The following is a 6,627-nucleotide window of genomic DNA, read 5'->3' on the forward strand; positions in this document are numbered from 1 at the left end:
ACTGCGACTTAAAAGAAGCCTTCTAGGAAACAAAAGAAGAGGAAAAATTTAAACTCCTATAAAAAAAATTTCATACCGCGATTATCGAATGCACTTTTAGTTCGCCAACCTACAAAGAATTTTTTTTTCGTATTTATTACGAAAAGCGCAAACGATCCTTGCACAAGCGTCGCCGTCTCTAACGCATTACTGCTTTGATTCGCTGCGAGGCAATCTAGGTCAAGCATAGTGTTCCTGTCAAGAAATTCCTCTCTTGACGTTTGAGCCTTTGCTTGAAAACACTCCGTGATTTTCTCTGATAACACGTTTACAAAGGGCTCGTACCTAATTCATAGACAATCTTGTCTTATTGGCTGCTGATGAATATTCCTGTAATGAAAAGCGTCCTCTAATGAACGAACCGGACTAACTACGGACGATGTTGATGCACGGTATCAATAATCGATAACTTGATAACAGAGAACAAACGATGAAACCGGGAAGTGCTGCAGGCTACAATATGCGTCAGATATTTTCGAGATAAAATTGTCTGGTTTCTGCCTTTTGATGTGAGAATTATACAAAATTACACATTTTTTATTGTAGAAGAAATGAATATTTTGTTGACAGGATTTTTCTTGTCTTTACGCTGACAGAATTAAAAAACAGAAGAAATATTTTATTTCATGTGTGATAACTTTCTAAAGTGAATTCTAGAAACCTACATACGCTATGTTGCGAGCTCATTTTTTATTAATTTTCCTCGAAACTAGTCAAAAAATGAACGTCAAGTTTCCTTGCCCCTAGGTGCCAGCTTCTAAGTTTTTCAATTTATTCTGAAACAATTCCAGCAAGTGTAAAGTTTCTTTCCAACGTGTCCTACACAACCCGAAACAAAAATAGACAAACAGAGCCACGATTGCTTTACATCACGTAGAACGTACGTACTGGTCAACTTCTACGACGATTGCTGAAGAAAATTTGTTTTCGGTTATTTGATCTTATGCGATTTTGAAAATTCGATAGGATTTGCTTGAGGAAAGGTTGAAGTTTGGAAATCGTGCAAAATAACATTAAAATGCATCCTATTTTTTTCTTCTAGTAACATACAACTTAAATCAGGAAATAGATTTTCTTATGTTCCTTAAATAAATTGAAATATTTTAAAAAAATTTTATTATATTATATTAAATTCAAAAAATTGTTTAACAAATTTGCAATCTAAACAAAGATTTTCGGTACATTTTGCAGATTTATAACCACTTATAATTTTATAATTTCTTATGTCGCTAAAAATGGAGCACTGAATACGCTTTTCAGAAACACATCTTTTCTCTCCATAGAATCTCGTACTCTTACAATTGAAATTTTTATAAAGACAAATGCAAGTGGCGCACGTTCATTAACTATGTATATGATTGATAATATCCTCGCCTCATTTCGTCCTGGCAGAGCCAAGGCCGAAGCAATATCGATATGTCCTCCTCTTTACAACTCGACCTTGTCACAGAATTTTCCTTGCTCGTTTTGATCTCACAGTTGAGAGATATTGAAAGAATATCAGAGCATAAGTTGATTGAATAAACTTCTGACCTGGAACATTCATCGATTTTTTCCGATGATAATCCAAATTCGTCAAGATTATTCAAGATTCATTGAGACCCGTCGAGATTCCCTGAAATTCAGCGATGACCCTTAAAATAGCTGTATTTTGTGTACACATAGATACATACTTCGTTATACTGTGCTAACTTTGCTAACTTGGATATCAAGGCATTTACAGAAAAATAAAAATTGTGTATCATTATAAAAGATTTTACAAAGATCTACTCAATTGAACAAAATTTCAAATATTTTTGTATTGGCACCTTGTGAAAGCACAGATTGCGAAAAAATCTTCGGGTGACCCCATAGTAGCTCGTGCATCGACAACTATTAGCACGCAACTTAATGAATTTTGAATTTTCAGTCTTATATCCGAGTTGTCAGCGAAAAATTTGAGACAAGAACGCGCCAGGCCACAGTTTCGATGAATAATTTGTGGGAATTCGAAAGGGGTGACAGAGCAAGGCTGCAAGTCTAATAAGGAGATATCACATTGTATATTCATGACGACTCGGAAGTTTTCGCGAGCCAGCAAGCCCGTCGCGAAAACGTTCCATCAAAATTTCAGATCCGTGTAAAATTTTGTGCCCTGGGAATTTCAGGGATTTGTCGAACTTTGTTCATTATGGAAACCTATGAATCGGGTACAATAAGCGATGTCCCCTAGAATATAGTCCCGATATTTTTTTATGAAAGATTTTCAGTCATTTTTGTATAACTATTGACAACTATTTTACAAAGAACATATATAAAATTATAAAAAATATACTACTATCTAAGAGTACATAAATTTGAACTGAAATTCTATTCAATAATCAGACAACCCTTTTGAACTTCACTTTAATAGACCTCAAATTCTAGATAATTTAATTTATAAATGTACATCAACATGAAGTGGTTCATCCATGAGCAAAAACATGTTAGAATAAATCTGATCACTGGGCGATGAATTTTTCATAGTCAGTAGCGAGGTTGGTATCGATACGCGTGTTAGTTGGAAAAAGTTCAGAGGTAATATGAAGTGTAACATGAAGGACGATGGTTAAACGGGTTTAACGCGTGTCCCTGATGGAAGACAGGGTATTATCTTTGATAGAGTAGCAGGTCAGATAAGCTTTTGAATAAACAAAACCATGGACATGGATTGCTGCAGACAGTACTGAAGTCACGTACCACTTCTAGTACTAACAGACGGCCAGCTTTAGAAGATTACTAACCATTCCCTGGGACGAAGCTGTAAAAGCTGAAAGAACGTTCTACTGGTTACTTAGTGCTCTCTAGACAGGACACACCAAACATGATGAAATGAAAGTGAAATAAAAAGGAACGAATTAGGCAGCAATAATCGAGGAAGATCCATTTCACTCTTATTCTACAAAAATTCTATCTTTCTCCTAGAAATTTTTAAGTACGATTCAGAGTGAAAACAGTCAATAACAAAATCAAAATTATTAAATTGTAAAACCTATGGGAAAAATACTATCTCAAAACTGTAGAATACTAGTGTCTACAAGACTAAAAAGGCCTCAAGCACTGCATCTCTGAAGTTTGAATCATATTTGGTGAACATTGGACGCAAAATGGCTATCAAAGGACAAACTGAGAGGAATCTACCAAAAGCATATCAAATTGTGTTAACATACTAACTTCCCTAACTCAGGAGAAAAGAATCTAGATTAAACCTTTGCCTGAAAATTTAAGAAATAAAACAAGCTGCTATTAAAATGTATTAACCTTCTGCTCTCTAATTCAATGATTATTTAGTCAATATCGAGGTTGGCGGAAGGAAAATTCACTGAAATTAACTGATTCTCTAACTGGCTTAGGATTAAGTGGTGCCTGACCGGCTGGAAATATACGGTCCAGTTCCAATCCGCAATCCTTTGCTCGCAAATGCTTTGGCAAACTTCGTTAAAGTCGGTCCATTGCCTTTGTTCTGTGGCAACGCTGTTGACGTGTGCTCTTTGGAAAATACATAGTTAAATACTAATCCATAAAGGCGGCCACCGCGATCTATCTGGTTAAAGGGATACCTGTGCAATTATTCGAAAGTCGCTACTCCCTGTCGTGGATTATGACGTTGTACCGATAATGCTGCTGGCGATTATCGCGATAATTGCATTAAGTGGACGTCGCTCGTACCAGTACGAAACGGAAGACAATATGTGTCGAATATTAACGAGATAATGGGTGTCGGTACGGAGCGGAGGACCACGTTGTTGTCGATTAAGAAAAAGTAAAATTGGTAACACTGGTGGATCGTTTGTTGGTTAGTGGGATCTATGACAAAGCTTTGGATTTTAATTAAACTTGGATAACTACTGTTAGATTACTAGTAATTTTCATCAATTTCGCGAATGAATTGTTTTCTTTTTTTAGTTTTAGGAACAAGAGTAAATTGAATTCAATTTTAACATGAGATATTTGATGTAATGACAGTTTGTTCTATTTGTATTTAAGTTTAAGTAAAATTTTGAAATAAAAAAGTTAGTAGGAAAATCTCTTATTTCGTTTTTCTTAGCTTAACTTTTAAAATTTGTTAATAACTGGTATTATTATGTTAGCTCACTGACTATCACACAATATTGGTCAGAATTTCTCTCATGCATTGCATAGTCAATCTAATTCCAAATAAACCTGTCTTTAATCAATGTAATTAATTATCGGATATTTTCATTACCTTGGTAGCTTCCACTGGGAAGCATTGTCACCTCAATTAATTAATTTGTGTAATAATTAGTCTGAAGAAGGTTCAGGTAAATTGATTTCTAGCGGAAATTGAGTGGCTCGAAATTCTTGTGCCTTTGATTGATTTCTCCGTAAAAGATCGAGTTTTTTAATAAAATATCGCACGATCGAGCGCAAATGCGTCAGGACAATTAGCTCTCGTGTTGAAACCAATAAATTAGAATGCGGTGACGCGTTTCGAATGATCCTCTCTCACTCCCTTTCGATATAATTAATAACGCGCCAATGGACGACCACAACAGCCTGTTCGCATAGTGGGTTTGATTCCGCTAATGGAGTGATCGACTAACAAATCAAGATTAGAGTTACATTAGCGATGTGGTACTTCGATACAGTTTCTTTTAGAAAATTGATGTCCATTTTTAACCCTAAAACCTATACGGGGACTTTTTATAACTTAAATTAGATTATTCCACAAATACTTCCCCTTTAAGATATGGAGACTATATCTACCAACAAATATTTAAAAAAGGCGCTGAGAATGATTTCCTTTGGGAGCCATATTTTATTTTGTAGTTGCTTTGAAATTGATTTATAAATCTGGTCAGTGATGGATTTACTTTGAGATTCAACAAAGAGAATGCTTTCAATAAATTATTATATTTTCAGAATAGTAACTGTACTTTAAATTGTTCCATAGCCAACACTCTGGATATTCTATTATTATTTTTTTGCAGAAATCCTGAAAGCGTCCATTCGTTTCTTCATTTAACAGTTTTCAGCGAAACGTATTTTTTAACCCAGACAATACTTGGCTAATTTCGTTTGAAACAGCCGACGAACTGAACGCTGGCTCGTTTATATCGCAACACCTAAGTTGAAAGTCACGCAGCGTTTGCATTAACGAACTTTTCTTTCAAAAACTAGCCTGTAGAGCCCTTTCATATGCTAACGTATGCTGGGAGCGCGGCCACCCCCTCTGCTATCTTTTTTATGCATACGTTTCGAAGACCACGAAAGAAAAGGGATCCTTTTAAATTGAAATGAAGCATGGATCTCCAAAATCCGTCTCAATGTAACAAGCAAGGTGTATTCGCGCACATGGAACATGCTGAATCCTTCTGACGTGAGAAGGATGTGATTTATTTAAATTGCAGGGAATTAAACATTCAGAGGCTGATTAACATCTCACTCGAAGTGATTGAATAGTAATGACAAATGTTCGTGATGGTCATACGAAGCAGTAGCCTCGAATGATACCTCTCTTCGCTCTTTTTGCAGTTTTCTTCACAATATTATTAATTTTACCGACAGGAATTTTGTTATACGAGAATATTTTCAGGCTATAGTAGATTGTGAAAATGTAGTAGAAATCCGGAAGGATAAGAGGTAACACGTTATCAAAATGGTTAGTAACGAAACCACGGTGACTCACATTGGCTTTCGTCGAGGGTGGGATGAGGGTGTTGGGGTTTTGAAGGCCACGGTTAGAATGGAAGCTACGGCCTTCAATTCCCTTTCATTCAGTCCTTTCGATCCTTTGCCATTCTCGCCTCCGACGATTTCCACTGTTTTCTGTCTATCCATCCTCGGCCCTCTCTCTCCTGCGGACGTCGAAGTGTGTCAACATAAAATCTCATTCAATCTTCCTGCCTTTCTTCCCGACGATCCTTCCTATTGTCGCTGCCGCGATGAAAATGTTCGCTCTTCTTTTCTTTTTAATGAAAGCGCGAGGGTCTGTTATCGAAGAAATATTGGGCGGAAGGTTCCCTTCATTTAAATCCTGAGATGTTGATTCGAATTTTATTACCATCCTGGAGATTTACTGTCGTGTGAAATCATCTTCTGGGTGGAAGAAGAACTTCCTTCTATTATTATTATTATAAAATGAACATGCACGCTTTTGAGGTTTTAACTATCCTATCGCATATGTGTGATTTTTTAATTGCAATTTAGCTACTGAATTTAAGTCTTATTTAGCTAGGTTGGTAAATGGACCTGACATGATATACTTGTTACTGTTCACTTATTTTCGCAATTTTTATTTCTATTCGTTTAACGGAAATGTCCCGATTCCCCTTAAAGACGTGGCCATGTTTCACTACATTAATTCCCTTACGACTTCCACGGCGCCATAAATTAACAAGTAGATCGTTTGCTATCGGTTAAAAGTGTTGCACGCAACGTTTACCACCTCATTTTACGGTGAAAAGCCCCTCCGCCTCACTGACACCCAATGAACTCGATTCTCGAAATACGGCGTAGCAGCTCTAGAATTACAACGGGATGCACTATGATTCTGCAAATTGTGCGAACTAAGCTTTCAATCATGTCGCATTGCGTTTGTTTATCGTT

Source organism: Calliopsis andreniformis, chromosome 5 (genome assembly GCF_051401765.1).
Source record: "Calliopsis andreniformis isolate RMS-2024a chromosome 5, iyCalAndr_principal, whole genome shotgun sequence".
Taxonomy (NCBI): domain Eukaryota; kingdom Metazoa; phylum Arthropoda; class Insecta; order Hymenoptera; family Andrenidae; genus Calliopsis; species Calliopsis andreniformis.